Source organism: Macrobrachium rosenbergii, chromosome 51 (assembly GCF_040412425.1).
Source record: "Macrobrachium rosenbergii isolate ZJJX-2024 chromosome 51, ASM4041242v1, whole genome shotgun sequence".
Classification (NCBI taxonomy): Eukaryota; Metazoa; Arthropoda; class Malacostraca; order Decapoda; family Palaemonidae; genus Macrobrachium; species Macrobrachium rosenbergii.
In genome coordinates, this window is record NC_089791.1 from 43,505,244 (window position 1) to 43,517,382 (window position 12,139).

The window sequence follows — 12,139 nt, forward strand, 5'->3', positions numbered from 1 at the left end:
CATTACGGCGTGTTTAATACAAGCCCGTTGGGGAATATTTTTTTTTTAATCCGGTATGTATCCACCTTTGCGGCGTGTTTAGTACAAGGCCGTTGGGGATTTCCGTATAAGCAGAAACGAAAGACTGTAAATATCAAAAAGATAATGACCCCCAAGAAATATTGTGAATTTTTCCCCTGTGACTTGATTACCGGCCACCATAAATTGTGACTTTTTTTCCTGTTACTTTTTTTTCAGCCCTGTTGACTTTTTTTTTTTTTTCCCCAAAATTGACTCCTTTTTCCCTGTGACTTTGCCGAGAGAAGAAAGGCTACGACAGGTTAGCCTAATCAGGCTAAGCATTCAAAATACATAGTCTTATGAGTTTAGTTTCTCCATTGTTGTTAAAGGAGCACCACATTTTTAACGGGCTTTGCCCCGTAGGGGTAGCGCAGTCAGTGCACCTCAAGCGGTGCCCTGTAGGCATTACTTAAGGTTATTTTGCAGCGTCCCTTCTTGGACCTGGCTACAACCCTTTTCGTCTTTGTACCACCTCCATTCATATTCTTGCTCCATCTTACTTTCCACCCTCCTAACAGTTGATTTGTAGTGCAGCTGCGAGAGGTTTTCCTCATGTTACACCTGTCAACCCATTTACTGTCAATTTCCGTTCAGCGCTGAATGACCGCATAGGTCCGAGTGCTTGGCCTTTGGTCTAAGTTACGTATTCAGTTCAACCATACACAGCAAGTGCTTTTTATGAATGGACAAGGCTGGTGTGAGGTAAAATCAGTTTGGGCCTACGTACAAGATTGCAGTCCCTTTTGTCCCATATTTAAGAGTAGCAAGGTTGATGTGAGGTAAAATCAGCATAGGCCTACGTACAAGAATGCTTTCCTTTTTGTCTCGTAAACTTGGCAAATGCTTGTCATGGGTAGGCAAGGCTGGTGTGAAGTAAAACCATCAGGTTAAAGTACAAGAATAAATTCCCCTTTGTCTCTTACTAAACACAGCAAATGCTGTTTATGAGTGGGCAAGGCGGGTGTGAGGTAAAATCAACATAGGCGTACGTACAAGAATGCATTCCCTTTTGTCTGGTACTAAACACGAAAAGTGCTTATTATCGTTGAAAATATATTTGTTAATCCAGAGCAGAAGGAAAAAATATCCGTTTTGGAATTTAAGGTGTATTTTTTTCACGGTGTGATTTTTGGGTAACAATAATGAAGGCTACAACTCCGTTAAGAAAAATTTAGAACTGAGTGCTCTATCGTACAGATGGGTAGGGTTTAGTTATTTACAGTCAAAATGTTCATATGAAACAGAATTTCCTGTTAATCAATAGTTAAGAAAAGTCGAGACCTAATCCAATGTTAAGATGCTGTAGACAGTGGGATTTCTCTCTCTCTCTCTCCTCTCTCTCTCTCTCTCTCTCTCTCTCTCTCTCTCTCTCTCTCTGCATTCTTTTGTTTATCTCTCCCTTCTCTCATGTCTCTTTCGTGTCATAGTTCCTCGTTGGGAGTTGGTTTGTTATCGCTGGCCCGAGATTCGAAGTCTCGGCCGGCTGATGAAGAATTAGAGAATTTATTTCTGTTGGCATTCGTTCCAAAATTTTCAGTCCAAATAAGCTGCTCCGTTGCAGGTAACCAATTGGTTCTTAGCCACGCGAGTACATCCCAGCCCTAGGAGGTTGTTAATCCAGCTCAGTGAGTAAAACTACGAAAACTTGTTAACTTTTTCTGTCGTATTATTTTTTTCTCCTATCCTCTCAGCAACATCTCACAGTGTTGAAACAGACTGCATACCACAATAAAATCTCGAGTTGGGTGTTTTTGTTGTTGGAATGAACTGTGTTATCCCATTTGAAAACAGAGGAAAGACAAGTCGACATGATAACGAATACCTAAAATCTCGAACGGGGCTCTACCGAATTCATTTTCGTCAGTGAGAGATATTTTGAGAAAATATAATTTTGCGAAAGCAGTATCGCTGTAATGAGAGCACAAACGAACGTATTGCAGGTATAGTGGTTTGACTTTTGAAGATAAATAATGACTCAGAAATTGACCAAGACTAACTTAGCTTCAGCCAGGCTAATAAATTGAAGCAAAACAAGGATTGCCTCATAGTTCCTCATTATTATAATTACTCCATCGGTGGGGAGATAAAATAGGACATTTAATGAAGAAAGTCGGGCATTTCAAAACAACGCCAGATGCTCTCCCAAACCACGGCAAATCAATTTAAATTATTTTATCATTTTATGATTTTTGTTCCAGTGGGGAAAAATGTTAACTGGAAAATCTGGCAGACTGGTTGTATTTCAGGCATACCCTCAAACGAGAGAGCAAGACAAAGCTACTAGACTGATTTGGCTGCCTTCACACAGCAAACTCAGCTTTCTGATGTCGTATTGTAAAGCTGGCTGCACGGATATCAGTTCACATCCCGGTGAGCTGAAGGAGACATCTGGCCACTCGACAGTGCAGTAATACTGTTAATTAACTGTGCTTTGTCATTTGGTAAACTTGCCTTTTGCCACCTGTCGTCCACGTGTTTGGCGACTCTGTTTCACAGGCAGCGTTGCCAACAACTTGTCGTTTGCAAAACAAGGACGTTAACGCTATTACATAGTTGAGAAACCAGGTGTCTCCTTTGCTTGTCGTGATGAGCATTGACATTCATGCAACCAGCTGTACAGCCTGTAAATGACCTATGATTCTCGTATATTTAGTTACGAAACAGACCTCTCTCCTGTTATGATACATATACATACATACATACATACATACATAAGATATATATATGAAAGAAAGAGAGTATATATATATATATATATATATATATATATATATATATAGCATTATATATATATATATATATATATATATATATATATATATATATATATATATATATATGTATATATGTTACACACACACATATAAATACATACATTATATATATGTGTGTGTATATTTCCCATTCTTCCAACCCCTTTTTTACTCTGACATGTGAATTGCAAACAACACGTCTCAGGAATTTCCTCCTATTTTCATTCATATTCAGTAGTTCACTTCATTTTCGACAAATAGGATATGATAAATGACCCATTTTTTATATCCCAACTTTGCTTCTAAAGTCACTTTCTTCGTACAAATTTTGGTTTTAAAGTCACTTTCTTCGTACAAATTTAGATTTGGTGATTTATGAAATGTTTTTAGTATCTTTTATTTGTTAAGGACAGAGAGATAATTGTTTTAGCAGTACATTCGTATGGAAATCGTTGCTACATTTAAAATTTAATCAAAATTAGCATTACGCTCGCGCACACAAAGCTTGAAGCACAGGCAAAAACAAACTTCAAACGTCGTTATTGAATGTGATAAAAGTACTTCGTTATTCAAGTACAAATAAAACGGAAAAACAATAAAAAAAGTGTCATTCCTAATGACAGGTATAGACTCGCACACGCTAGACCCATTCGGAGGCCGCGGTAATGATATATGACGGCAGCATTACCCACAGTCAAAAGCTGACAATGACATAGCGCCCACGGAGAAAATGACTCGCAGCTTTAAGCAGGAAAAGGAAATGAATGATCCCCTTTCATCACCACATTAGAGGACCATTCACAACCCTAGGGAAAATTATGACGTAGGGGAAAAATCGAAATTGGTTTCCCTTATTCTGCCCATGTGTGGTCTTGAATGGAAATGACGGCCCGCGTTGTCAACACGAAATTAGGAAGTTGTTCGTCAACACGAAATGAGGTAGTTGTTCGTCAACACGAATTTAGGAAGTTGTTCGTCAACACGAAATTTGGTAGTTGTCAACAAGAAATTAGGTAGTTCGTCAACATGAAATTAGATTGTAGTTCATCAACAAGAAATTAGGTAGTTCGTCAACATGAAATTAGATTGTTGTTCGACAACAAGAAATTAGGTAGTTCCTCAACGGGAAATTAGGTAATTGTTCGTCAACACGAAATTAGGCACTTGTTTATCAACAAGAGATTAGGTGGTTGTTCGTCAACGCGAAATTAGGTAGTTGTTCATCAACACAAAATTAGGTAGTTGTTCATCAACACGAAATTAGGTAGTTGTTCGTCAACACGAAACTGGGTAGTTGTTCGTCAACAAGAAATTAGTTGGTTGTTCATCAACATGAAATAAGTAGTTGTTCGTCAACAGGAAATTAGGTAGTTGCTCGTCAACATGAAATAGATAGCTATTCGTCAACACGAAATTAGGAAGTTGTTCGTCAACACGAAATTAGGTAGTTGGTCATCAACACAAATTAGGTAGTTGTTCATCAACACAAAATCAGGTAGTTGTTCCTCAACACGAAATTAGAAGTTGTTCGTCAACACAAAATTAGGTAGTTGTTCGTCAGCAACACAAAATAAGGTAGTTTTCGTCAACAAAATTAGGTAGTTGTTCGTCAACACAAAATCAGGTTGTAGTTCATCAACATAAAATTAGGTAGTTGTTCGTCAACACAAAATCAGGTGGTAGTTCATCAACACAAAATTAGGTAGTTGTTCGTCAACACGAAATTAGGACGTTGTTCTTCAACAAGAAATTAGGAAGTTGTTCATCAACACAAAATTAGGTAGTTGTTCATCAGCACAAAATTAGGTAGTTATTCGTCAGCACGATACTAGGAAGTTGTTCGTCAACAAGAAATTAGGAAGTTGTTCGTCAACAAGAAATTAGGAAGTTGTTCATCAACACAAAATTAGGTAAATGTTCATCAACACAAAATTGGTAGTTGTTCGTCAACACAAAATTATGTAGTTGTTTGTCAACACCAAATTAGGTAGTTGTTCGTCAACACCAAATTAGGTAGTTGTTCGTCAACACGAAATTATGAAGTTGTTCGTCAACACAAAATTAGGTGGTAGTTCGTCAACACAAAATTAGGTGGTAGTTCGTCAACACGAAATTAGGAAGTTGTTCATCAACACAAAATTAGGTAGTTGTTTATCAACACAAAATTAGGTAGTTGTTCGTCAACACAAAATTAGGTAGTTGTTTGTCAACACAAAATTAGGTAGTTGTTCGTCAACACGAAATTAGGTAGTTGTTCATCAACACAAAATTAGGTAGTTGTTTGTCAACACAAAATTAGGTAGTTGTTCATCAACACAAAATTAGGTAGTTGTTTGTCAACACAAAATTAGGTAGTTGTTTGTCTACACAAAATTAGGTAGTTGTTCGTCAACACAAAATTAGGTAGTTGTTCGTCAACACGAAATTATGAAGTTTTTCGTCAACACAAAATTAAGTAGTTGTTCGTCAACACAAAATTAGGTAGTTGTTCGTCAACACGAAATTAGGAAGTTGTTCATCAACACAAAATTAGGTAGTTGTTTGTCAACACAAAATTAGGTAGTTGTTCGTCAACACAAAATTAGGTAGTTGTTCGTCAACAAGAAATTTGGAAGTTGCTCGTCAACACAAAATTAGGTAGTTGTTCGTCAAAACAAAATTAGGTGGTTGTTCGTCAACACGAAATTTGGAAGTTGTTCGTCAACAAGAAATTAGGAAGTTGTTCATCAACACAAAATTAGGTAGTTGTTCATCAGCACTAAATTAGGTAGTTGTTCGTCAACACGTTATTAGGAAGTTGTTCGTCGACAAGAAATTAGGAAGTTGTTCATCAACACAAAATTAGGAAGTTGTTCAGCTACACAAAAGTAGGTAGTTGTTCATCAGCACAAAATTAGGTAGTTGTTCGTCAACACGATAATAGGAAGTTGTTCGTCAACAAGAAATTAGGAGTTGTTCATCAACACAAAATTTGGTAGTTGTTCGTCAACACAAAATTAGGACGTTGTTTGTCGAAAGCTCTCTGAAATTTTGCTGGGAATGACGGTTTCCTATAAAGTTATTTTTTAAAGGATCAGTGTTCTGAAAGGTTTTCAATGATAATAAGTTGGCCTATGCATTTATTAAAGGAAGTATAAAAATATCTTTGTTGAAGTGTCGGTAATGAGAATTGTTTTGTGTTTAATACGAAAACAAACAATACTTTACAAAAGATAAAAAAAAATTGGCACATTGAATAAATTTCGGAGTAATAATTTCACAAATAAGTAATCAAAGTGTATTTATATTTTTTTCTGTCGTTTCAAGTATCAACGTTCATAGTAATCGGAACATGGTAGAAAAGCTTCCAGTAATAACCTTATATAACCTTTTTATCATTGCCATGTTTATCATCGCATTTATATTCACGCTCAGTTTCATATCCTTTCAGGATCTCGTAAGATCGGTTAACTGAACATAAAAACCTACTTTCGCTACTTTCACGGACCACAAACTATCAATGAGTTAAGTCGAGGTAAAAAAAAAAATTAAACGAGTTTGCCCCAAAAATGGTTTCAGTGTTCATATAGTCAGCTATTCTATATTTCTCATAGAGAGGAAAGAGTTTTTGTAACTTCGACGATCACAGAATGCGAATGTTGATGCGATGTTGGAGTAACCAAACATCGGTACGATGAGGAGTGTGTAGTGACGTGCAGATTCGTGTATAAGCACAAGCTTACGGTACATTACACACCCAAACACATTTTCTATCCATCTGTTTATCTGTGTATATTATACATATATATTCTATATATATACACACCCAAGTAATGTATATACATATATATATATATATATATATATATATATATATATATATATATATATATATATATATATATATATATATATATATATATAGTATAAGCTCTGTGATGTATTTATACTGTCTGATCAGTTTTGCTAAAAAGTAGATATGTATATATATAATATATATATATCTATATACATACCAACACCAATATAAAAATTCTCTCACTATATTTCAGTTATATTTAACAGCCATAAACTTTTTATACATATTTTTCTCGGACCTTAATACTGCAATAGTTTATTGCACTATTCCGTTAAAATATTTCAGAATTTCTTTCGTTTTGTTTTTATTTCGCTAGATATACTGTGTTCTAAATATTCTCGTATTTGTGCATTTTCAGATTCAAACAGCTATATTTTGAAGAGGATTATCAAGGGACAGCGTGAATTATTATTGCATTTTTTTGCATTAATTTTGAAACATGTTTTACAATCAATCTCTATTTTGAGTGCAAAATATATATATATATATATATATATATATATATATATATATATATATATATATTTTATATATAATTTTTTCATTTTACTAACCTTTTCACATTCATAAAATCAACTCTTTTATAGCAAAGAGCTTTCCGCATTTGGTATCAAGGTTCATTAATTTTTAAGTTTGGTAAAGTTTGCTTTGTAGATGATGCGAGATGCTTTCTCCCTCATGGTTTATTCGAGTAAATTTGCACTACATAAGTTTTGAGTATAATATACAGATATATATATATATATATATATATATATATATATAACATATTTACCTACTCATATATATATATATATATATATATATATATATATATATATATATATATATATATATATATATATATATATATATATATATATATATATATATATAACGTTTACCTACTCACGGAATTAAATAATTGTTGGGTTTCTTCCAACAACTTCCATTTCCTACATTGGTAAAAGTTGAGTTTTGCAAACTGTTCTTACTTGGCAAACAAATGTTGGGATTCTAGCAGTGCTCATATCCTCCATAAATCAATGCAGGGTGTTCCTAATTTTTTCTTACTCTATGCCAAATCCAGTTGTTCCTAAATAATTGAGGTGTTCAGAGCAAATTTTGCTAACACAATTAAGGGTCGGGTGTCCACCTCTTCCCTCTCGAGGTTATGCCGCTTTGACTCCTTTTGCCATGCTAATATTATTTTGTATCTCGTTTTAATTTGATTTGAATGTAGCTTTTTTTTTTATTTGCTTCGAAATCTCCAATTTTACTTCCATAAAGGTAATTTGGTTCAACAATTCCTAGCTTACGTTTTGTTCATCAGTATCCCTCGAAGTAGTAACTCGTCTTGCATGCCAGGATTTTTAGACGTGAGAAAAAAGATAATATAGCCGTTATTACTTGTTTCTAGGAAGCTGACGCAGGTCGCGCTTGAGCATTTATAGTTCTGTGGGGTGTTTTCCTTCCTGGAGTGAAGACGAGGGGCGCGCTCAAGGTCTCTTAAGACGAGGGGCGTCTTCAAGGTCTCTCCTTCTGGCTGTGATCACCTGTACAAAAACAGAACCCATAAATGAGATTTAATTATATTTTTCACACCTGTTTTTGTCAATCTTCCCGCAGGTCTCTCGGTCCTGTTGGGCTGCCCGCCGACGGGGAAAATAACTCTCGACGAGGCTTCCCTAGGCAGTGGCATTAGGGAAAAGCGGAAAAAATATTGTGGGAGAGGATACTGAGGGACAGATGTAGAAAAGCTTGGAGACTGTGTCCTTGGAAATGAGGTAAGTCACTTTGAAGCTCACTCGGAGGGGATAGAATGATACAGAATAAACCACTGCACTTACTCATGTGCATATACAAACATACATGCATACATACACACACAAACAAATGTAATACATATATATATATATATACATACATACATGTACATTTGCGGAGGTATGCGGAGTGGTTAATGTTATGTAAGATTTACAGCACATGAAGCTCATTCACTGCTCAGTACACAAGTCTACAGTAAGTGTTAATGTTACAATTTTATTGTTTATTTCTTTGGAGCTACCCACTATTTGGAGAACCGCTTAGTGACGAAACTGTATAAATTATATACAGTATAGCATGTATGAATGTGTGGAAGTATAAAACAAGAGATTTCAACACAGCCCCAATATACATTTTTGAAGACAGTAGAAAAATTAGGTGGCGCCGTCTGCAGCCAAAAAAAAAAAATAAATAATTAAATCTGAGCCGAAGTTTCTTCGGCGCACTCGAGTTTTCTGTACAGCCGCTACTGCGTATAATCAAGGCCACCGAAAGTGATTTATCTTTCGGTGGTCTCGGTATCTTGGGCCGCGGCTTATGCAACTTTAACCACGGCCCGGTGGTGGCATGTCCTGTATCGTTGCCAGAAGCACGATTATGCCTTACTTTAACCTTGAATAAAATCAAAACTACTGAAGCTAGAGGACTGCAGTTTGGTATGTTTAATGATTGGAGGGTGAATGATCAATATACCAAATTGCAACCCTCTAGCCTCAGTAGTTTTTAAGATCTGAGGGCGGACAGAATAAAGTGCGGACGGACAGCCAAAGCCGGCGCTATAGTTATCTTTTACAGAAAAGTAAAATGTATTCAATACGCAGTCAAATGAAATGAGCTCTGCCCTCAAGGTGGAGTTTAGATTGAATAAAACGGCTCAAGTAAGGACTTGCAGAAATTAACGTATCTCATTTAGCTAAGAGACGCAGTCATGCCAATTTCCTTAACAGAAACCTGGAAAAAAAAGTAGTGATTATTAATTTTACTCTTCCTGGCACTTGGGCTCAAAAATAAAATTGATCAATAATTCGTTTGATACTAGGTAAAAAACGACTTTTTGTATGTTAAGTATTTTTCACGCTGTATTCATTTTCCATCTATTTAGTTGTACTCTTTTTGTTTTTTAATACATTTTACTGTTATCTATCTCCTTAATTGTACTCCCTTTAGGGGGAGAGTGCCGTCAGTGAACCTCATGCGGTGCACTGTAGGCATTACTTTAGGTTCTTTGAAGCGTGTCTTTGGCCCCTAGCTGCAACCCCTTTCGATCCTTTTACTGTACCTCCTTTCATATTCTCTTTCTTCCATCTTGCTTTCCCCCTCTCCTAACAGTTAATTCATAGCGCAACGGCGAAGTTTTCCTCCTGTTACACCTTTAAAACCTTTTACTGTCAATTTCCGTTTCAGCGCTGAATGACCTCATAAGTCCCAATGCTTGGCCTTTGGCCTAAATTCTATATTCAATTCAGTTCAATTCAGTCCTTAATTGTACTCATTCTACAGTAATTTTCTGTTGATTTTTAACACGTTTTTCTTTATCACTTTTCATAACAATATTAATATTGATGTTTTATATGACGATATCTATGTGAAGGTGCCTCGTTAATTGCTAGGCTGTATACCCATGCAGCCATGACAAGGTACTGGGACAATATGTGAAATGACACTTGACATTCAAAGGATGGGCATGAAAGGGTCATTGCTTTCACTTATAACTATTTTAAAAGACATGAGCACACACTTGCACATACGTACACTTCTATATATATATATATATATATATATATATATATATATATATATATATATATATATATATATATATAATATATGTGTATATATGTATATATTTATATATGTATATATATATATATATACACATCTATATAAATATATATTTTATGTGTGTGTTTGTGTAGTGACTATATATACAGTATATATATACACATATGTATATAAATATATATATTTACATAAGTATATATATATAAATATATGTATTTATATAAATATATATATATATATATATATATATATATATATATATATATATATATACAGTATGTAAACATATATATAATATATATATATATATATATGTATATATATATATTATATATATACATATATATACACAGTATGTAAACATATATATAATATATATATGTATATAATATATATATTATATATATACATATGTATATATATATATATATATATATATATATATATATATATATATACATACAGTATATATATTTATATGTGTGTGTCAGTTTTTGTGTGGTGACAAAGTTACATAACACAAAAATTATGCTCTTGATGGGAAATCATACATAAAAACTCGGAGTCGAGTAGTAGCTGACATCTTGAAGCAAACTTGAAGATGTCTTCAGGAAAGACTTCGGGGAATCTCAAGGAGACAACAGAAGTAATTGTGCGCGCTTGTCGTTCTGCGAGATCTATGGTCCCCGCAATTTACTATTATTATTATTATTATTATTATTATTATTCAGAAGAAGACCCCTATTCGTATGGTACAAGCCCACCAAAGGGACCACGGACTTGAAATTCAAGCTTCCAAAGAATATGGTGCTCATTACGAAGTAAGAGAAAGGGAAATTTGCGACGCCTCTTGAGATTCCTCTCTTAAGATATTATGACTTGCGGCTTTTCAGCCCGAATCACGGAGCCGGGGCGTGGGGGCGGGGGGCGGTTGGTAAATGCGCTTAAGAAGAGGGTCGTTAGCCAGCGGAGTGAATTGTGGGTAGGGGAAAGTGCCCCTTTGCTTTTAGAGAACCTTTTTAGATGTCATTTTTCTTGCAAGATGACATTGGCTGTACGTCTTCTATGAAGTGATCTGATAAGTAGTTATAAAACCTTTTCCAAGAACGGTAATGCTTCGCTAAACTGTTATGAAAACTGTTTGTGTGAGTCGCCTTGAGAGAGAAAGATTAGAATTTTGAAGTATTAGATGGATATTAGAAGTGATGAAGATTTGTGCTCATACTATAACAGTTAATGCGAAAGAGAAAGAGACTAAATGGAAAGAGAGAGAGAGATTAAATGGAAAGAGAGAGAGAGAGAGGTTAAATGGAAAACTGCCTATGACTTAGAGAGAGAGAGAGAGAGAGAGATAAATGGAAAACTGCCTATGACTTAGAGAGAGAGAGAGAGATGAGAGAGAGATTAAAACTTTGACATATCAGATGGATATTAGAGGTAATCAATTAACAATAAATGAAAAACTGTCTATGACAGAGAGAGAGAGAGAGAGAGAGAGAGAATTGCCAAAGCTTTGAAGTATGAGATAAAACTGTCAGCATCAGATATACCCCCGCATTATGTTTATCATAATAACAATCACATATATTCATATAGTTTTCAGTGAAGTTACACACCACGCATCCTCACGATGCGTGAGTATGAACGCTATAATTTTTCATAAAACACCCTGTATTATGAAAAATTCCTTAATCTCGCAGCGGTTGAAAAATCACTTTGACATTTAAGATACGGTGTGTCGTTGCGTGTATGGGGGAAATGGTAAAGATAATTAACTGCAGATGTTTTCAGGCGATATTATTGAAGTCAGTGAAAGGTTATTTTTTAATTTCTCTACGTATTATATTTTCTCGATATTCTAAACTTGATGTTTTCTTCTTTTATATTTTATAGTTTATAG

General features: G+C 34.8%; 1 long non-coding RNA gene across 3 annotated transcripts in view; it reads left to right on the forward strand.

The window, feature by feature from the left end:
• LOC136833545 (uncharacterized) overlaps window positions 1-12,139 on the forward strand; it is a 112,891-nt gene that overhangs the window by 8,977 nt on the left and 91,775 nt on the right. For all 3 annotated transcript variants that reach the window (XR_010851497.1, XR_010851499.1, XR_010851498.1), the window contains exon 4: window positions 8,260-8,417. This is a non-coding gene — a long non-coding RNA (uncharacterized lncRNA). The remainder of the gene's footprint in view (window positions 1-8,259; window positions 8,418-12,139) is intronic.